At 39.5% G+C, this 22,768-nt stretch overlaps 1 protein-coding gene and 1 long non-coding RNA gene across 6 annotated transcripts in view; one reads left to right on the top strand and one right to left on the bottom strand.

The window, feature by feature from the left end:
- Positions 1-6,875: 6,875 nt before the first annotated feature.
- Positions 6,876-8,121, bottom strand: LOC123976025. Its single transcript, XR_006826221.1, has 3 exons — positions 7,636-8,121; positions 7,372-7,505; positions 6,876-7,281 (listed from the first exon to the last, which is right to left on the bottom strand). It is a non-coding gene; the product is annotated as an uncharacterized LOC123976025 (long non-coding RNA).
- The window catches only part of atxn1a (ataxin 1a), a 98,092-nt gene continuing 82,420 nt past the window's right edge, over positions 7,097-22,768 (top strand). For all 5 annotated transcript variants that reach the window (XM_046057815.1, XM_046057814.1, XM_046057817.1 and 2 more), the window contains exon 1: positions 7,097-7,328. The gene's annotated coding sequence lies outside the window, so the exon portion shown is untranslated. The remainder of the gene's footprint in view (positions 7,329-22,768) is intronic.

The raw sequence follows: 22,768 nt of genomic DNA, 5'->3' as shown, positions 1-22,768 counted from the left end.
CCTCTACATTTCACTATAACAAGCACATTCTCAAGTCTTATTATTTATTTAGACCACTATTACAAGGCTCTTGTACACTTGAATTGAACTGAATGTACTCATAAAGCTGGGGAGTTGGAAGAGCGGAAGCAGTTTAAAGGACCAGTGTGTTAGATTTAGGGGGATACTGGCAGAAGTATTCATAAATATATTTCACCTGAAAATAAGATTTGTTGTGTTTTTGTTACCTTAGAATGAGGCCTTTCTGTCTACAGAGGGAGCGGGTCCTCTTCAACAGAGTCTGCCATATTGCACCGCCATGTTTTTACAGTAGCCCAGAACGAACAAATAAAACACTGGCTCTAGAGAAAGCCTTTTGTATGTTTAGTGGCCAGCATCGATTCTCCCACATGCATGGAATGGGAATGTGAGAGAAGGGTTATCAGTTGGTTGCAACCTGCAACCTCACCACTAGATGTCACTAAATCCTACACACTGCTCCTTTAAAACCTGCCCAGGCTGCAGATGGTAGATGTGTGTGATTCTACCTTATTCCTCTCATACTGTTAAATAAACGAAATTAAACTGAATTTCTGTCCCCCTACCAACTGTAGATTGTTTTCGTTGTCCATGAATCTGTTGATTATTTGATTTTGACTTAGATTTAGTCTATAAAATGTCTTTGAATTAGGTTTTTTGTCTGTCAAAGAGCTCAAGATCCAAATATATTCAATTTACAGTTATATAACATGGGAAATATAGGAAATCGGGAAGATGCACCAAACAAATTGTGGTATTTCCCCTTTATAGGATAATAAAAGGAATAGTTCCACATTTTGTTACCTTTGAACAGAGCCAGGCTAGCTGTTTCCCTTGATTTCCAGTCATTGTGTTAAGCTAAGCTTATCAGAAGTAGCTTCATATTTACCATACAGACATGAAAGTGGTATCTTCTTATCTAGCTCTGATTCATTTTCTGTCAATAGACTAATCTATAAATCAAGTTATTGTTTCCAATACCTGTCTCCTTAGCACAGTTTCTATGTTTGCAAACTGGGACAAACCCAGTTCAGCCAAAACGAGATTTTTGCACGCCACATTCACAATAGATCAACGGGACATTCTGCTCTACTTTCCCTTCTTCACTCCTTTACCTCTGTTTCTGTCTCTCTCCCTCTCCTTTGTGTTGTGTGGCTCCTCAGACTGGCAGTTTCTCTCTCTGTCCCTCTAACACAGTCACACTGTCACACACAAAAAGGAAAATCAGGCACCCGGGCAGACAGGCAGGGTGGGAGGCGAGTGCTATAGATTTGTTGGCTGCCTCTTTCAAGCTCATCTATTATCCAGCTGACTCCTCGCTGACCCCCGCATTGGCGACTGTGTACTGTAAAGCCTGTCCTGATATCACTTACCACTGTTTGTATGCATGTGTGTGTTTGTGTGCATACAGAAGTGTGTCGGAGAGCGTCCCCTGCCTGGTCAATAATTAAAGTCACTGGTTAGTAGGAGGAGAGTGGCTCGGGCATAACAGACATTTTTTCTACCCTTATTAAGCTAGAAAAGTTGACTGAGTAACCATCCTCATTTATGATACATGAGCATTTTCATTTTGGGGAGAAGAAAGGCTGACACCTTATGCAGAGAGAATTACAGTAAGGGTGAAAGTGGAATGAAATATTACCACTAAAATGACTTGCAGTTTGAATAGTGAGTACAAAGGGTAAAAACAACAGTTTATGTGTTCCTGTAATATTGCAGTGTCATTCACAAAGACAGCAGTCTAATAATAAGTTCTTGGTCCAGAACTAAGAGCCAATTATTTTTTTTCATACTGAGGGAACTCGGCTCTGTCTCACACACACACACACACACACACACTCCTTAATGTTTCATAATGTAATGCCATTTCTGATCTGCTGCAATACTCATAGCAACATTCAGATGTTAGATTTCTCTGTGTGCATGCATGTGCAAGAGCAGAAATGCTGTGTGCATGTGCATGCCGGTGTGTGTGTTTAGACTGAGAAGAGAGACGGAGAGTGTGAGAATGATGTCTGAGAATATACCTACATACTGTGCACAACTTTGACTGAGCAATCTAAGTATAAGTTTCTCCATTCCAATTAGGTCTGGACTTTTTACCCAGATCACATTAAGACCCTACAGATTACTTCCCAAAATCTGCCCGTCCAAGGCAGCCTGATTCAATTGGCTGCTGTTAATACACAGATTAGGAACTCTCTTTGCATCCTAATCCTTCCTGCTTCGTTCTCCCTTGTCGTGGAATAGGGAAGGTGTGTGAGAACAGGTTAGCCGATAGCATGCATTCACTGTAGGATTACACCTGGGGCAACTTTAAGCCTAGGTAATGTGGTTGTTAAGAGATTGTGTTCAATAGATATCACATGTGGTTGAGATGCATCAATACCATTGAAAAAATGAATACCAAGATATAGAATGTAGTGCAATTTTGGCATGCATACAGAAATGTTTGCGCTTATTGGCAAGTAAAATATATAGATACACTTACCATAGGTTCTTACCTTAAGGGGATATATCTGCAGTTGCTTGGGATACTGTCTTATGGCTTGTCAAGTAGCTTAATTAAAATTTAAAAAATTACTTAGCTAAAAGTAATGGATTAATGGTTAAAATACACAGCTAAACTGTATTGATAAACTGAAATTTAATAGATTGCTAGCTAATAGTCATAGACTGAAATAGCTAAAAGTATTGGATAATAGTTAAAATAGCTAAAATTAATGAATAGATAGATATTGAGTTAACAGATAAACAATTGAAATAGAGAGCTAACAGTAATGGGTAAAATGGTCGAAATAGACCATTAAAATGAATGGATGAGAAAGTTAGCTAAAACTGATGGATAAATGGTTGAAATACATGGCAGTGTTGATATAGTGTCATACTTGAATTCTCCTGATAGGGCTGTGCAGGTAAGTCTGACAATGAAGGTTGCAAACCACTATTATAAAAGGTTACTTACAAAATAATAGTGTTTCAAAAGTTATCCTCTTTTCAGTTTAAAAGTAGAGAAGTATATATTAATGTTAATTTGTTTTCCAAAGCGGATATTGCTATACAGAATAAAAACAAAATAAAGTGGAGCACTCCATTTATTCTCCTTGCAAAGTGTTAATGATGCTGTCCGGTCTCTGGCCCTGAAACTTGTAAAACTTCCACATTTAAGCAAGAGGGGGAGCAGTGAGCAGCTTTAAAACACAACACCGCCTGTGCACAGAGAGAACTTCAGCAGACACTGTGGCCTTGAAATCTGAAGTGACAGCTGCTTTCAAAGCATACAGGATGAGCGTTCAACTTCTCCTCACAAAGTCTTTATTGGATTTTGCAGAGAATGTGAAGGACTGACATGTCGATGCAGTGGCCTACTCTTTCCCCTGCTTATATTTTCACACTGGCTGGTGGTAGATAAAGGATAAACTTCACATACATTTGAAAAAAATGCTGTCATCTAAATGCCTGAGGAGCTGGTGCTCAATAGCTCAGTGTACTATGTTAAGTGGCATGCACTTCAGACACTGTGCTACTCTGTTACTCTGCTGTCCAATAAAACAGAGATGTCCATGACCATTAAAATCTTTGAAAATCCCATAAGGGCTATGTCCAAAGGCTGGTGAAGATTAATTATTGATATACCTTGGTGCGTGATTTAAGTTCAGCGTGTTATTTATTCATATCCCAGGTGAAGTGTCAAATCCCTTCTTTGTATATACTTGTGTAAGTTAAGTGGCTGTATGTCATTTAGTTGAATGTCCAAATAGAGTTCTGTCTTGGTTTTCTGGTTACAGACTAAGAAAGTTTAAACATATTTCATAATAGGTTGGACAGAGATGATCTCATATCTTGTAATTTCCCGTTTCTAACATTTAGTTTTGGCGTCCTTTTCCCAAAAGAAAGCTTTTTAATAGCTGCGGTTAAAGAATTGCATTGGCATTAAATATGAGTCATATGTGAGTCATTTAATCTCACAAAATAGCCATACAGGAATGCAGATTTAAACAGTCAGTCTCCATTTCTCAGGGCTCTTCCCATACGAGCCACACCTGGTACACTTTATTGTCCCTCAGTGTATACTGTTCACACCTCCTACCAAGAAAACAGGTACATCTCTAGAGAGTAACCCAACCCTCAAAGAATCTGCTCCTCCTCAAGCACGCCATGGCCCTGCACCATACACACACACACACACACACACACACACACACACACACACACACACACACACACACACACACACAATACCCTGAGTGATGCAAGTCATTCAAAAAAGTCATTGGCAGATAGGCAACAGCCTAACTGACTTTTCCTACCTGTGATGGTCCTTTCGAACTGTAAAAAAGTCAACAATTCCTGTCCTGGAGCTTTCCATATGTATCAAAGCAAGGGAAAGCAAAGCAAAGCAACATTTTATTTATGTAGCACATTTCATTCCAGGTGGAAGCACAATATGCTGCACAGCATGAGCTACCATGGAAGTTGCAGCCACAAAAACTATGTGGATATAAGTAAACACAATTAAAACAGACACATGAATAATGCGTGTGAATTAAAAACACTGGGAACGATGAAATAAAAACAAATAAAATAAGACCAGTAAGTAAGACCAGCAACAAACCAGTAGAAATGAATAAGCCGTGAATTAAAACCATTGAAAATTAAGAATAAATTAATATTTAAGATATTTAAGATCAACTGCCAAGCTGCTTATAATAATAATAATAATAATAATAATGACAATAATAATAATAATATAATAAGACACGTGAGTTAAAACCAATGAAATAAGTAACAATAATATAAAATATGTAGGTCCATTCATCAAATCATTGTACAAGTCAGTAAGTGTATACCCGTATAGCAAACTTATTAATAAATCACAAATCAGGATGACTTGGTGATTCATTTAGGAACATGTTATCCCATATCCTGTGAGAGCAAGTCGTACAGTACACAATATGAGAGTGACACAACAGGAAGCACAACATGGACTTCAAGTATCAAACAGTATGCAGATAGTCTGCACAATAAATGGTTGTGAACATAAACTCTTCATTCCTGTCGCCATTCAAATATCAAAGTCCATTCACCACCAGACGCTGTCTCTTCATTTCTATGCATCCAGGCCATGAATGTAATGTTAGCCTCCTGGCACACAGGGCAGCCTACCTCTCTGTCTCTTTGTTTGGCATACATGTGACACGAGCACAATAGAGTGCTGGACAATAGGCCACTTATTGAGTGACTGGCAGGGAGTGGGATACATCCCAGATCCTCTGTCACTCTGCAGCCAGTGTGTCAGTGTCAGGTTGCACCCACCTGTGACAAAGAGGCGAAATTTGCCATATTGGAAATCTGGGAGAGGTAACAGAGGTCAGCAGTGAAAATAGATGGGAGGGGTTAACTAGGTGTTTACATGCTTCTTTAATGTTGACTTTATCAGTTGATTTTAATACTTTTTCAGCAACAGTATAATGGTGGATTTTGGTTTATCTTTTAATATTATGATAGTCTGCATTTTGGCTAGTGGTAACACATCGTGTTAAGGAAACTTTATTTGAAATTGTGAAATAAGTGACTGAGCCACAGAAAGCCGGTTGAATTTAGCAGCTTACGGTGAATTAGCAATAACCAAATCATGTGAGTGAAAAAAGTCTTTCATCAACATGTTTTTTAGTAATACTCCATTATAGTGTGTATGTTTGTGGTTGTGTGTGTGAAAAGATAGGCTATCAGCAGCTGAGATTTTCCACCTTGTCACTGTCAGCTAACTATCAGTCATTGCCTTCAACTGAGCTAATTCTCTCTGAGATCTCGAGCTCTCTATGTCAAATGCCTGCCATGCCCTTGTGGCCTGTTGACAGCAGCTCTCTGAGAAGATGTCCGAGGTTTAATGTGCAATCACATGTGAAGATGGTATGAGTTCTCCAACATGTGATCAAACATACGACTGAGCTTGTGGAACAAACAATAGCAACTTTGTCAATTGCATCTTGAATACTCTATATGCTGACCTCACTGAGTCTGCTTTGTTTTTCAAAGAATGTTGTGTATTTGTGATATTCCAGAGTCTTGATGCACTTTATGGTAAAATTTTGCATGTGTTTATGATATTTCTTAACTTTTATTCTTTGTTTTTTGTGCCTTGCGCCTTTCGTGCAGTTTAAGGTTATCACACATATGTTCTCACACTTTTTGCTGTTTTGACTTCATTTTCTATGCATGGGATCAGTTAAGTTTACCCTCTCTTATGGAGTGGAAGAAGTATTCAGCTTAATTAAAACTACAAAAGTGGTAGTAGTAAAGTTGTAAAAGTATTCATGCTATACTAATACTATCATATTATTGGATTGTCATTACTGATGTTTTCACATGCAGCAATTAATTGTTTAATTCTACAACTTTATATAATGTTGGGTAGTTTAATGTATAGCAATGCATCACATTTCTTGAACTGATCATGTGTTATATGTACAATTTTCATTTGCAAAGGAACAACATACTGCTGTCATGTGTAGCTGAGTAAAAAATAAAATCTTGACCTCTGAAATGTAGTGGAAAAGGGAGCACAAAATGGCTTATGTTCATGTGTACTGTAAGCACCAATTTATACCAAGGCAAATTCCTCCTATGTAAATACGTACCTGGCAATAAACCTGATTCTGATACTGATTCTGATACTCAGTACCTCAAAATGACCCTTGGGGATTACAGTTGAAATGTTTATTAACATTGGAGGAAAGTTGCTGCTACTAGTGCTGCTTACTTTTTTGGGGCAGGTCATAAGGAAAGCCCTATGTTATATTGGATATTTAAAATAAAATTAATTATTAAAACGCAAAACAAGCAATAACTCCTGATTGGGGCATAGGTTCCTCTGACTTTTATTTTATTAAATATTTATTTAAACGTCTCTCTCTCACACACACACTCACACACACTCACACACGCACACACACCCCTCTGGAATTTGCTATGCTAATATATCCAGACACACCAATGGCATAGCCAATGTACCTGTATTCTCACGCCCTAGTACTGTCAGTGAACTTAGAGCCTTATTCTGTCGCTGTTTGCTGTGCTCCGAGCCCTCTCATATTTTAGCACGAGTGGCTTACAAACTGCTCCATTTTTGAACTTCTCTCCCCCCTCCTCTCTCTTTCTCTCTCTGAAGGTGGGGACAGAGAGCTATAAGCTTTGCGCTGCAAACATCATTAGGAGGGGAGACGCTTTCCACCGTCAGCGCCGGAGCAGAGCTGGGGAGCCCTGGCAACAAGGAGAGACACAAACTCAGCAACCGGTTACACCCTACAGTAAGTCACCCAAAACTGTTCATTCAGTACTCGTTTCACCAACCTGTCAGTGCTTTCACCATGCCACTTTTCTCTTCTGGAGATGTGAAGAGAAAATGGCTGGAAGAACTGGGTAGGGTGGCGCTGACGCTCTGGTTTACTTCAAAGCCTTGGAAAATGTTTACTTCGCTCTCTGACCTATTTTTAAGTGACCAAACGGTATAGGGGCGTGCAAAGGACGGGTGCATATACTTGTCATTTCGTAACAAAAATGCAAAGTAGTGTTTAAGTCGGGCGAAAGAGCGCGGAGGTTTGGCTGGATTCTTACCGAGCGAGGAGCGCGTCCGCCGGTCGAGCTGGTGTAGGGCAGGCGCTGCACTTCCAATAACTGCGCCACTCGACCTCGGCTCAAACATTTGCTCTTTGCAGACTAGTTCTAAGCGCGTAACATTGACATACACTGCTAAATGACGTTGCTTCAAGTCGTATACGTGTTCTTTTGAACTCTTTTCTTACTGACAAGGACTGTCAAAGGCAAACATTAATTTTTTATCTACGTTTCACCATCGCGGAAGTGCTTTCTTCACGTAAAGAGACGAAGAACAACTAACCACAGTCCACATAATTTGTCCAGCGTTTGTAAAAACGTTGTGACATGTATTTGTGTTTATTCTGTGATTATTAAAGATATTTGTTGTTGCATATGTAATATGTTACTACACAGTGTTTTACATTGCCCGCTGGTTGTAAAGGACATACGGTTTGTGATTGCTGGACTACCCGTGATGTCATTCATCCTAGCTGGCCCATTATATAACGGGACTGTAGGGAAGTCTGTGATCGCAGGCTATTTTTACTCTGTTTACACCTCGGAGTTGCACACAGTGTAGGCTATGCGTCCCAAGTGGTAGCCTATGGTTTCACTGATATTATGAATTTAATTTTATACTTGTTATTATTTGCAATTTTGAACAACAATAACAACAACAAAAAATCGGCATTAGACCTACCTGTTGATAATGCATCTTTTCATGTTTGAATCAGCCTATTGAATTGCCCTCCCATAAGCAAAGAAATAACGATTTACCTTAAAGAGGACTGCTACTTTTCACATATCTCATTAAAAGTTATGTGCACACTTATGCCAGCATACACCCACACTTTTGAACCAAGGCTTGGAAAATATTAAGTATGATTCATCAATACAGTGGCCTACCCAATACATTAAGATTATAAACTCACTGTGTAATAAACAATTCTTATGGGAATGTTTAACTGAGTAAGTTTACATTTTAAAGGGAAATTTCAACCAAAACTTATCATTTTTGTATCAGGTCCTCACCCTTTATCAGACTGCCACACAAAAAGTTTCTAGGCTACTTGAATCATCCATATACCTAATAAAAAATGAAGAACAGATTTCTCGTGCAGCATCTTTCAAATCTCAGGTACTGCTTATACTACTCCCCAACTCATGTAAATTTGCAAAAATATTGCTTTACAGTACAAATACAGTTACTTGAGAACTAATGACAATACAAATCAATATGTATTGAATTAAGCTGCTGGAGTTATTTAATTAGGTTTTACACAATATAGCAAACACATTATTTAACCCAACCTCTATCCAGTTCTTTATGAAAATGTGTGTCTGCCAAGACAGTATTTATATAATATATAATAATTGATACAATTGGCTCTTCTCACTGATTGCTGACAGATGGCGTCAGTTTAGATATTACATAAAACTGCAAATTCCTGCTGCTTTCTGATTCACTCGTTCGCAACATTGTGCATTAGGAAGCAGATCACTTTTTATATAATATTTGCTGTTCAATTAAATCCCTGATCAGCTTCAACATTTGTTTTATAGTTAGGCTTTGGCTTTATCCTATTAACACAATTTTTTCTTTACACTTGATTAGACAGTTGACATGGCTAAAACATGTTCATCTTTTTTTTTTCAATTTCTTTGGGAAAAGCGCTGGGAGAAGGCAGTGTAATTTAGCTGCATTTGTTGTTTGCCATAGGTCTTGTGCACTTCTTCTGTGTGTTTATTTCACTATTAACATGATTGATAAAAGTTGGTTGTCTATGACCTAGCATAGATATATTTAGGAGAAGTAAGATTTAATCTGCACTACCCACTTTTTTTTGTTAAAGTGATCTGAGTTGAAGTACTAAAACAAATCTGTGATCTTATGTGATCATAAATTCTTAATGCTGAAATCCCCACATTGATATTTTATACAGTATAACCTCTTGAATAGTTGAATAGGTCTAGTATAGTATGTTTTGGATGAGCTGAGCAGAAATTCTAATATTTTTGTGAATACTTTCTTTTTACTTTTAATGACCTGGCCTATATATTCACAGATTAGGTGATATTTCATGTTTGATGTATGTATATAGCAATAGCTGCTTCTGTCTTTCTTCTTCAATAGCTACATGGTCTAAGGTAGCCATAGTGTAAAATTTGTAGTGTAGTATTACATACCACAGTGTCATGACAGCGTAACATCAATGACACCAACAAGAATGGGGAGTGGGGCAAGTCCATGGAATAATTTTAAAGAGGTGGTATTATGCTTTTTGGCTTTTTCCCTCTCCTTTATTGAGTGAAGTGAAAAAGCCCAAAGTCCCATCTTCCACAGAAAACACTGCTCTGAACTGCTTGAAAACAGCTCGTTTGTAGTCCATCCATTTCCCTTTCATGCCGGTGACGTCACAGGCATGAAAGCTAAATGCGCCTCATATAACACTCGCCTAGCAGCTAGTCCAACACTCCCTCAAAAACACCGGAGGAAAAACACTGAGCTACAGCACACACCTCCTCTCCCTTCCAAACACTAGCTACCCTACAGGCAGTCAATGGACATAAAGTTGTTACCGTGATGTAGAGACAGAGCTCAGTTAAAACTTTATGGATGAAAGATACACTTGTTACAGATTAATAACCCACCACTCTGAAACTCTTGCTCCAGTCTATGTCGCCAAGCTGGTCAGCAACATGTACAGCTGAACCGAAGCGGTTTACCGGCTTCTAGCTGACCCGCCCTTCTCTGCTTCTGATTGGCTAGTAGTCCTTAATTAGGATCTGCGCATGTGCAACTCCCAACACAGATCATGTAGAGGTAAGATGCATCACTCCATAGCTAAAACAAAGCCTTCACACACAGCAATGTGCAGTATGACAAAAAATATGGTGTTTTTTAAAAATTAAACCAAGTAAACCTGTTCTGGTACAACCCCTAAATAGAAATTTGAACCTGAAAATATGCGGTGGATTGGAGTGATGTGTTCATATCCTCAGAAAATTTGTTTAAGATTTATAGGGAAATGATTAACAATCTAAACTAGTACATTTTGAAGGTCACAAGAAGGTGTTTTGTTATAACCTTGGACAGATATGTAGGATTTTGGGTGAATTAATTTCACAGAGGCTCCATGGAAAGGGTGCTGTCAAGAATTACACCAAGGCCTTTAACTTGTGCAGAAAACGAACTGTTATCAGTAGAGATATTTAGACCATGGTGTTTGTTGAGTTATATTTCAGAGCCAATTAAAATAGTTTCAGTTTCGTTTCGGTTTAATATGCAGAGACTTTGACACATCGGGATCTCTGTGTTGTAGAATCTGTAGGTTGGAGAAGGGACATAGGTAGTAACCAAGGAGTAAAATGGACATTTATAGCTGAGCATGAACTCTATAAAGCCTAGTTTACATTACACGATGTTTAGCCCGATTTGCTGGTCGGCAAGCTCGGTGACCATCGGGCTGTATTCTGGGATAAATGAGTGATCGATCGGCGGTCGCCAGTCGTTATGTGTGAACTACTCAACAACGCATCAAAACGGCTCCCTGACACATTTCTGACACATTGCCGAGCCAGCCAGATATCTAGCATGCCAAATATCTAGAAGAGTTGCCGATTCTTTTTACTCACATCCAGCTCTCTCTGTAGCTCAGATGATCCCTGCTACCTGCATGTGCTAATCCATTCTTTCATCCATATTCTTTGTCTTTATAATTGCTATCTTTATAAAAACAAAAATGTATATTAAGGGGGGCAATAGAGGGAGTACTTGTAGTTGGTCACTTGTTGAAATTCAAGCAAATTCAAATTGGAGCTGAAAGGGTTTTGATTAGGTATCTGGGTACTCCCAGACAGGTTCAATAATTTTCAGGTTTCTTAAAGCCGATGCTTTGCCTTAGTTATGATGGATGAACACCAAGGCTTTGTAATAGGGAAACACCAAACTATAGTGCTCTATTGTGCGGTCATGCCACTGTGAATCAGGCATGCTGTTCCACCCACGTACCACACACACACACACAAACACACACACACACACACACACACGTACTTACCACTGCCACCATAGCCTTTGATTCCAACCGCCACTCACTTTCAAATGGTAATGAGAGGCAATTAGAAGCCAATGTGTCCTAATCACAAGCCATTTAACTGAGCTTGGCTCATTTGTCAGAGCCATATGTGCACACCGACCCACGCACTCAAACACACATGAATACACACATCTGCTAGATCATGCTAGAGTCTTATCTTTGTCTCTGGAATGTGCTGAAAAAAACTGTGTGTCAGTGTGGACAGAGTCAGGTAATGATTGGGGCTGAAGTTTCACGGTTGAATGAATAAGTGACAGAAATGTCTCTATTCTCTAACCTGCAAATACAGGCAGAGCGAATGATGGGTAGGTGGGGCAAATGAATCGACCAATGGTTGAAACAGGTGTTTGTGGATGTGTCTGTGTGCATTTATAGAGAAATTAGTTACAACAGTACTTACTCTCAACGTTGGCTTATAGAAAAACTTTGACATGTTACACATGGCAGGCAGAGGTGTAGTGAACATTTTAAATAACTTTTACCCATATCCCCTGAGATGTTTGGAATCTACATGGGTGAATAAACTTTCTTGCTCTGTTCTTGTGAATTTTGGTATGCGCTGTCTTCAGATCATGTGAGCACACATAAAAACAAACAAAGAAACCCTGCTTTTTTTTCTGAAGTCTGCAAAAGCTTTAGGTGGTGTTGGGGCAGACAAATAAGGCAGTGGTAACCAGAAAAATTAGACATGGAAATGTATGTAACTCATGCTGCATCAGATAATAATCTGTTGAATACGACACCCCTTCAATAAGAAGCCATCAGCTCTTATCGCAGCCAAAGTTTACTACTACCACTACAGCCCTGCAAACACACATACACATGGTGGTGGTGCAAGGAGCCATGACAAACATAGACACTTGTTATAATAATCCAAACATACATAGAAAAATATTTACCTGCTCCAATTCTGTGTCCAAATGTAACTGTACACTGTACAAAAGCGACAAAGCAGCGCACACAAACAAATCACACGCAAATAAGGTCTAAAGAATAAGTGTTTTCAACACAAGCCACAATTTTCAGCATATCGATTAGATATTGTTCTCCTGTTTCCTTGCTCCCTTCTCTCATTCATATAACTTGCCCATCCTTTATACCACTTTCACACACAAAATGTTTTATGTTTGATGCTGCATAATGAAAATTATGTCAACCCCTATCTGCTGCATTCACACCAGACTGCTGTCAAAGGCTAACCCATGGCCATCTCCTTTTACACAAGAAGCTACACAAGCTACACAGAGAAGAAGCACAGCTAAATAGTATGGTATTGAAGTGGGACATAAACAGAGTGTGTGAGAAAAATGATTCTGGAAAAAATAAGGGGTGGTGGGTGGGGGTGAGGGTGGGGGCAGATCAAGAGATTGAGCTGTCTGGTTGAACCATGCAGTGCGCTCAGACCTTTTCAGCTTTTCCTTTCATCCTCCTCTATTCATGAGCGCACTGAGTACACGTGCATGCACACAAGAGAAAGGACACACACAGAATACTGCTTTTAAAAGGGGATCAATGAGAGTTTTTTGTATTTTGTGTGAAAGAACATTCCACTGTGTGATCGCGTGGGCCTATATTGCTTGTGTGTCTTAGACTGCTGTCTGAATGGGACAGCAATAACAATTCAATTGAGATGCCACAGCAGGCACTTAAATCTGCAGTTCATCTATAAAGAGTGAATATAATATAAGGGTCAATGAGACCACTTTTTATGGTCTTGTGAATCATTAAGCTTCACTAATACACTTGTTGAAGTCCCATTAGTTATTTTTGTAAATGTATAATGCACTCAAAACATTCATTATAACATTCAGGGTTGCTGTTTTGTGTACCACCTTACAGTACCTGTGGATCTATTGTGTGTATAAATTTGCAGTCTTTGTGATCTTGTTTCTGTGCTTACAGTTTTTATTTTGAAGTGGCAATCTAATCAATACCAATCTTCTGAATGACCAAGGTAGTCCCAGTGTCTGAATAAGAGAGAGAGAGGCTGAGGTAGAGAGGACTAAAGCCATCCTACAAACTTGTGTTACACTGTCGGGTCGATAAGCCACTGCATGGCTCAATAACCATGTGAAAAAGGGAAGCTGGCTTCAGGACTTTGTTCAGCCGTGTGTTGGCTTTGGCTCTGTAATGGGTGCCAATGTGGCTGACATGATATACAATTGTCTATATGGCAGGAAGGTTGCTGTAAACAGCGAAACTGAACTGAACTCCCGGGTGCATAGTGTCTAAATGATGACATGAGTGCCCTTATGGGCCAATAACAAGAATTTAGGCTATACATTTGAGTTCCTGCACCAATTTGAATCTAAGCAACTCATGAAATTGGTCAAAATCCTCAGAGCTGTTTCAAAAACTCTCTCTAGAAAGATAGTTCCTGTGCCTGAGCTGTACATCAAATGTGATGGTGCATGGAAGTCATCATGCAAAAGTTAGTTCAGTATTCTCCTCCTTTGATCTCTCTGCCTTGGTTCATATTTGATCATACTCCAAGCAAAGCCTGGGTGAGAGGAAAGGGTTTTAAGCGTTGGCCTTTCGAGGGCCAAGTTAAATGAGGCGCAAACATAACTTATAACAGCTCTCTCTTTATAGGACATCCAAATGTGGAATGTGGAAATGTGAAATTATTTTCTGTGTTTAATGGTATTATATGGTTCATAACAGAGCACTGCCTCTAAGGTCTTTCAACTGTAGCTCACTTAATGACAAAGCCACAGCACCTTTTTAGGTGGTGGGTGGAATCTGGGTTTGTTGCTTAAGTGGTTATTCTCCAAGCCTCTTTTCTAAATACTATTTCTACTCATTTCCACACATCAAATTTAACATTTAACTTGTCTGATACATTTCTGCCTCTGTTGTTCTCTTCAGTCTTCCATGACTCCGTGTCTTCTTGCAACTGGGTTTTACATATTCTTCCTGTCCCGTCTCATCTCCTCTCTTCTGCTAGCGTAGTCTTCTCTGCCTTATCCTTATCAGAGGCAATAGAGGATTACAGTGGGGAGTTGACACTGACTGGCAGTCAGACAGCTCCTGCAGACTCTTCTTTTCCCCTTAGAGCTCCAGGCCTGGGACAGGGATAAGCTGACAACCTGGGACACAGCCAGATAGATAGTGATGAAGAAGAGAGATCAAAGAAGAATGCTAGGAATTGGGGTCATGTTCATATATTGGAGCACAAATGTAAGGATTTCTATTATCCGGACATTAGCATCACATTCACAGGCATTGTCTGTGTAAAGATTATGATAAAAGTTTAAGAAGAACAAATTAATTTTTATGATGATTCAAAACTTGCCAGTCACTTTAGCCTGATTGACAAGTCACCATGGTAAAGACTTGTCAATCACAAGGTAGCCCTGCCCTAAAGAATACTCTGCTTTATTGTCTATTTTCCTCTAAATTGGACCATAATTTACTAAATGAACATCATGCTGTATTAAAAAAGACATGAAACTATCGAGTGAGACCACAAACTCATTATGAAGGTGTTTAGTAAGGTGATAAATCAGCAAAGAAGTTGGGTCATTTTACCATTCTCATATCAGGGCATCATATACCGACGATTTGAGAAAGAGTGACAAAGCGTAGTTATTTGACGTCTCACACAGACGTCTGTGTGAGACGCTTCCGGAAGCTAGTTAGTGCTAGTTAGCTAGCGGTAGCTAGTTAGCTAGCTACGTTCGTGATAAAGGTGTTGACAGCCACCTGAAACTCCTACCCTTACCACAACCATCAGAAATGTTAGTACCTAAACCTAAGTCACTGACTTTATGAATGTCGACTGGCTAACCCTACAGCTGTGCACATCGGCCGTAACGTAGCAAACGGGGGCGTTTCATACGGACGCTGAAGGGTACCTTTAGCGTAAAATCCTTACGCTTTGTCACGCTGTCTGAAAGCGTCAGTTACGACGCATTGAGATGAGAATGTGTTGATTATTTCTAATGCAACCAGACTTCTTTCTGCAACCAGAGGAGTCGCCCCCTGCTGGCCGTTCGATAGAATGCAGGTTTAAGGGACATCTGCATTCGCTTCAGTTCTCAGACCCGGAGGTTCCTGCTTAGTTCCATATTAGCATTAGTGTCCAAAATCCTCTATGGACTTGATCCGAAGAAAGTGTAAATTTTACTTTGCCATTCATACTCTTACCACAGTTTCAGTAAAAGGTAGCACGGGAAGTCTGTTTTTTCGACATGGCAGTATCTTTTCAGAAAATTTGTACCAAAATGTGCCAAAATGCACGTGTAAACAAAACATGTTGCATTTCTATGACAAGAGCATAATCCTTCACTGGCTTTCCACATATGAACACAGGCATGTTGAGGCTAAAATGGAAGCATTGCTGTTTGAACCCTAATTTTTGTAGTGGTGCCTTTGTACTTTTATCATTAGATCAAGGCCAATTAATACAAAATTGCACCTTAAAATAAAATAAACTTCACCTTTATGTTGGATTAAAATGTATGCACGTGGTCCCTTTATGTGCCTGTTATACTAAATCTGTAAAAATGTACATTTCAGTTAAGAAATTACTCTTAATGTGCTATTCTATTTTTACTGGTGTTCTACCTCAATTGTTGGGAGTGAAGCCCCCAGACCCTCAGATGCAATGTGGGTATCAACAATGACTGAAGTCTGAGCCAGGAGGATATGCATTTAGAGAGAGGAATTCAATAACAGGAAAATGGCCAGTGATAGAAACAATCCCTGGAATACCAAAACCCACCCTACCCTTCACCAATGTTGCTCTTGGCACAAGCTTGATTTCCATTAATACTGTTTACTCCTTCGGATGCTGATGTCAAGGCACATCACATGGCAGAGGAGGGTTAGTACAATGCAACCTTGAACTTCTCGTTTCATTAATGGTTCGTGATGCGGCATGTGCAGCGAAGTCCTGAATTCCAGTCTGTCCGCGGCTAGTTGTCACTGCCCCCCTCTTTCTGACAATGCATCGCTGTATGAAAACTCTGGTCGCCATATGGTCAGGCGCATGCATGGGTGGGCACTGGAGGACAGGTGGAGACAAGCCCGTGCAACTAAACCACAGGCAATATTTAAAACAGTGTCTGTAAGCCTGAAACTATTTCCTCTCCGACAGAGGTCTAGTGTGTTGGTCTAGTGTGTCTAGTGCAAGCTGGTGTTCTCTGTCGGTCTGTCTGTATGGCTCACTTGCTGACTGGTAGTTGTGGCTTAGCCAGTTCATCTTTTTTACTGGATGTATGGCCATGGATCTGCCTCATCTGGCAGGACATTTGGCTGGATGCTTGGCTGCAGGCTAGCTAGCAGACAAGCTTTCTGAACACCCGTCTGGCTGCCTGACTGACTGGCTATTATTTCTGGCCTTTCCTTTGGCTATGTAGTAAGCCCATGACATTGGGACAGGGATATTTGGCTATGACAGTCAGGGAGGTGTGCTCAAACACTGCAGACAGAGATAAGACCTAGTGAGCCAGGATGTTCCCTACCTGCCCATGAGCACTATGAGTCCATCACCAATTACAGTATCAGGACCTCTTTAGAGAGTGTAGCTTTTATCTATTTTTCTTTCACTAGCCTGGACTAGAATTTTTTTGATAATATTGTACTTTCACAAAGTCTTCCTCAGTTGTCTGCTAGTACTGCTTGAAGAGCACCAAAGCATCCATTAAAAGTAACACGATTCTATAAATTGTTGGCTGAGAAGAGGCAACTTAATTGGAGCTATATATTACACAGACATGTTCTAAGATGGTGGCATTATTTCAGCTTTGAGTGTAATGACAAAAGCACGGCACAAGACAAATATGGCAGTGTATACCTAATGAAATTAATTTCTGTCGAGTGTTGTGTATGATACTGCGCTGATAAAATCAAGAGAATTCAATATCTTCCTGCTCTTACACTTTTAAAGTAAAAAAAATATGACAGGGCTTATTTTAAAGAAAAGCCAGCAGTAATGCCCCTCCTATTACTATAGTTATCTGTGTTTTATAATCATATGAGGTCTACTTTTATACTTTGTGTCCAGTTGCAACTCTTATTTGCTAGATTTGACTCATTGTCATAGTTAACATATAACATATTTCATTGGCTGCATAAGATTGCTGATAAGTGAGAACTTGTGTTGAGGAATATGAAAACTGGTCGAACTATGTATATTATGTACAGCTTTCAACATTTGTGTTTGTTTTTATTTTATTTTACCTTTATTTTACCAGGAAAGAAATCCATTGAGATTTTTAATCTCTTTTACAAGGATGTCCTGCATGTATGCATGTATCATTGACTGTATTTTGCTGTTTGTGTGTCCACTGCAGCTCAGATGTGTTTTTACCAATGTGATCATCAGAGAGAGTGTGTGTAGTAGCAGGGTAAGGTGATGAGCTATGACACAGATAAACGAGGTTAATGTGGGGTTTCACTGTGGCCTGGCCAGGTCTGCTTTCCTGACACTGTCATCTACTATCAACTGCCACAGTGGGGGAGGTAGCTTGGCTGCAAAACAGCTCGGTGTCATCTGCCCTGAATAAGCCACATTTATACACACTCATGTTCACAAACACATAATGTCAAACCCTCACGCACATACTGTACAGCAGACAGACAAGAAAGAAATGTGTCCGTGCACTTTTTTACATTTTGCATCATACTCACACGTAGTGGCAGACTCATACATGACTTGCATTAAATGCAGTACAGACAATCATAAAGCAGATATTTGCATGGACATAAACACACACACACACACACATACACACACTCGGTGCAGCTGTGCTTATGCTAGTGTACACACCCATTGCAGGGGCTTGCCCAGGGAAAATACCTGTGGTAGGAGAAGAAAGTTGACCTAATGGGAAATTTCTAGGCATCCCCATCAGACCAAAATAATTCGTACATTCCTTAACCTTAATAGCTCGTACAGGAACTTTTAAATATCTCACATGTCAGATCTCTGTAAGCCATGATTAAAGTATCAGATGGTTCTGAAATAATCATCATCAAAGAACAAATAGGTACCTGGTACCTGGTGTCTGTGAAAGGTGCTATATAAAAAACTTTTTGCTTGCTTGCTATAGGAAGACTGCTAGCAATGTGAAAAACACGTTTTATTATACTGTGTGGGGACTAACTAGCAGCTATGTACAGCGTGCTAACTTCGACAACCCAACCCTGTATTCTAAAGTTAACATAGTTATCCTCATTAGCTAGGCTCCTTACATGGGAGTTAACTTGAATGCATTAGTTTTGGACAGATTTGTGGAGCGGTGTTCATGATACGAACCATTCAACTACGGATTGATTCAGGAATCTTCTCGGCCGGCAACAATCCTTCTCCCAGCGCATGATCATGTTGTGATTCAGACTGTGCACACAAAGAGGAGGGGCTAATCTCAGACAGATCCGTTGTCAATGTGTTTGTGAGAGAGAGCAAGTGAGTGAAGGGACGGGCAGAGCGAATCTATGCGCTTCACATAGCTTTGCAGTGACTTACGATTTTACTCATTTTAAATAGTAAAATATTGAAAATCTATATGTGGTGGTGAGCGTTAATATTGTGGCGGGCCTCCACAAATAAATCAATGAATGGGAAACACTGTACTGTGTGCATTGTGTCTCTTGATTGACGGTTGACAGTCTACTAGAGTAACCATGCTGCTGTAGATGTGAATCACCCTGAAGTTATTAATTAGCGTGCCAAAATTATTAGCTGATCTATTTGTAGATAATTCTGTATCAGTTTTTATAACTAAGAGAGATGGATTCTTCAATCATGTTATGAGTGTTGTCGTTGCATAGTTTGTCCTCCAGAGTGCACTCTGCAACTCCCCTGTTGGCAAGGGAATGCCACAAATCCACCACAGAACACAGCAATCAGCCGGCATAATCTACTGTACTTTTACTTTTTAAGTACTCTTTGTAACACTAAAAAATGTTTATTGTTAAACTGCATTATGTCATGTTATTTTGGTGCGGCCTCATAACTAGAAAGGATAATCTTTTAATCGTTAATTTAATGTGTTTCTGAAAAGAAGAAAAAAAAATAGTTATGACCGATAAATCCTCAAATATCAAAATAGGTCTTAAAAATCTCATTTTGGTTAGGCTCTAATTCAAACCATCGTAGTATAGGTACATCCCTTTTAAAAGTATAGATTTCTTCTTCATATTGTGGATTTAATTCAAATGTTAGCTTGTTCTCTGGAGGTCTAAGGTTTCAGATGTTGCTTCCATTTTGTTAATAGTATGGGTGTTGTGAAGTGCTGTAAGACCATAAAAGCAATTAAGAAAAAATTTGCTGGACTTAACTTTTATTGCCAGTTGTTGACTTCGCTTCTGTGCTCTCCACTCTTTCCCTCTGATAGTATGCCCCATAAATGTCACAGCACTGCAACTCAGATAAAATGAAACTGAGTTTCCAAGCCACATTTAGTACATTGTGTGACCAGGAATGTGTTTTGGAGAGTGTTAGTACAATATTTCCCATAGCACTATCCCAAGACATAATGCATCAACACTGATTGTGAATGAGCTCCTACTACTCCTTCCTGCCTGTCACATCTGTAGTGTTAACCACTAACCTAAAAATACCTAGCAGAACTCCACGCCTCCTATCAAAGCTCTCACCGCCAATTAGCCTCAAAACCTAAGAACAGATGGTCTTTTTGAGTGAAGAGATGTTTTTCTCCTCCATCCTCTTTCAGCCCAGTGCTTTGGTTTTTGAGGCGAGGGCCCAGTCTGCTTAGTTTAATGCTACATAACGTGCCATTAGCTCTGCTAGCAATTTACCCCCACACTACCTCTAGCATGGCTGCTTGAGATGGATAGCTGAGTGCATTTGCAACCTGACAGGACACGCTACCTAGCTGAAGACTATTGCTGAAAGGGTGGGGGGGTGGGTGAGAGTGCATAGGTAGCTTAACCCTTTTAGGAGGCGCTTCATGGATACCATTTACACTTACTTAAAGCAAACAGACTGGTGTGTGGGGAGGGAAAAGAGAATCTGTGTGTGAATGTGGGTCAAGGATGAGGTCATTATGAGTGAGTGCATGCAAAATTAATGTTGTTTCAGCGCATCAAACTTTAACAAAATACACCTGTCATAACTGCCATCATTAATGTAGCACATGTAGACTTACTGTGTATGAATTTCAGACGAATATATATTTTTTGGAATCGCACTGTACTGAGATATCAGGCAAACGACATCTTTCATACCACACCAAGGACCCTAACAGTTGATTGAGCTTAACTCTCCTGTATCTGCTGATGTCTTACTTGAACGATCAAAATTGTAAACATAGGTGTCATTTACACTGGGGACGCTGGTGACATGTCCCCACCACTTTTCAACAAAAAGCTACGCCTTGTTTGTAAATGTGCTGTTTTGAGACACAACAGTAGTTGGTTATAGACTAAATCATGTGCATGCTTTTCAAAAGGCATGCAGTATACTTTTCTGCAACGTAAATTTAACTTAGCTAAGTTTAAATTTAACTAAGGGAATGGGAACCACAAGTTAAGAATATAATATGATGTGATATGTACTGTGAGCTCTTACTAGTATTTATTGCTGCTCTTACTAGTATGTTTTGTCAGTTGTAGATCTGTAATTGATGCTCTGTTGATGCTTGTATGTTGTTCCTCAAATGTAAGTCGCTTTGGATAAAAGCGTCTGCCAAATGAGTAAATGTAAATGTAATAATATCATTAGTTTGATTAATTTTTTTTAAAGAGTTCAAATCTTGGCTGGACCTTATTGCTAATCAATCAACAATCAAATTAATTCTACCTCTGTTGCACCCTGTGCCTTTAATTAGAGCGAAATATATCAGAAACATGACAGATACCCTGGTGTGAGAGTTTGCATTGTTTGCTATGCATCCTTATTTTTAAAATGTAGGCGCTAACAAGCATATTAGCGCAAATATGAGCATGTTTTACTTATTATCTGCTGACCTGCAACATGTCTAGGCCTTATCAGCATGACCCAGAGGCTGTATCTGTATTTCACAAAATCTTCTCTTGGAAGTGATCGTTTGTGGTGGTGCGCCTACTTTTTCTGTTTATCTGGTGATGATGTTGAAACCGAAGCACCCAATTTCAGCCGAATAATCAATCAAAAACTGGACACATCCACAAGTTCAAAGATTCATATTGCAAAAGTGGTCTTTCAATCCCCAAATCACAACAAAGAAACTCAAGTCACCTCTCCCCAAAACACCCTATTATCTAATTCTCTGAAACCTTGCACAAGGCTGCTAAGAAGCTGCTGGATTTGCAGGTTTCTGTTTGAACTTTTTGCAAAGGTTTTTTTCTCTGCAACACATGATTAAAGTCCACCAATACTAATACTGTTCAGTCCCCTCTGGTTCAGCTTTGCAGAAGAGATTTGTGGGGTTTATATTGTTGTTGTTTACGTCTAATCTTTAAGAACTGAGGCACAGTTTCATAATGCCTCGTAAAAATAGTAAGCTTGTGTCCTGTACTAATTTATACGGTTTTCTGTTTGTAAGCCCCATGAGACGTTGAAAAGAAGGGTTTTGACCAGATGGGGCACAGCTCAGACTGTATGAGGTTTTTTTTTACCTTTGGCAGTGCACACAGTTAAAGATGTGTAACTTGCACCAGTGTCACTTTTTTATTTCCACTATGAAGTATCAGTTGCTTTTAACTGAATAGCAGAAATACGTTAAAGACATAATTTTTGGGTAAATGGACAAATATGTGAAGCTGTGATATAGATAAAGCATATACTAAATGGCATAACAACTACAGGTTTGATTTCTGAACTGGTACATGTGGTTCATATGGAATTTAGCATTTGGGAAAATCCAGCAAATGCCAGTTTTAGTCCATTCTAAGTACAACAGCGTATTGGGGAAACCTCTTCTCGTAAAACCATTTAACTGAACATAACAGAAGTAATTTCATCCATGTCTCCCTGACCAAGGGGCTGTGCGTCAAGGAGGATTTCCAGCCTGATTCTCCACCTTTATGGATAACTCAGTGTGAGCTGGACTTGGCTAAAATATTTTTGCGTCTCTCCTGATCTTTTAAGTGAGAGCTCT

The sequence above is a fragment of the Micropterus dolomieu genome, linkage group LG09 (genome assembly GCF_021292245.1).
Source record: "Micropterus dolomieu isolate WLL.071019.BEF.003 ecotype Adirondacks linkage group LG09, ASM2129224v1, whole genome shotgun sequence".
NCBI lineage: Eukaryota > Metazoa > Chordata > Actinopteri > Centrarchiformes > Centrarchidae > Micropterus > Micropterus dolomieu.
Note: the sequence above shows the minus strand (reverse complement) of the source record. Positions and strands in the feature narration are given on the sequence as shown.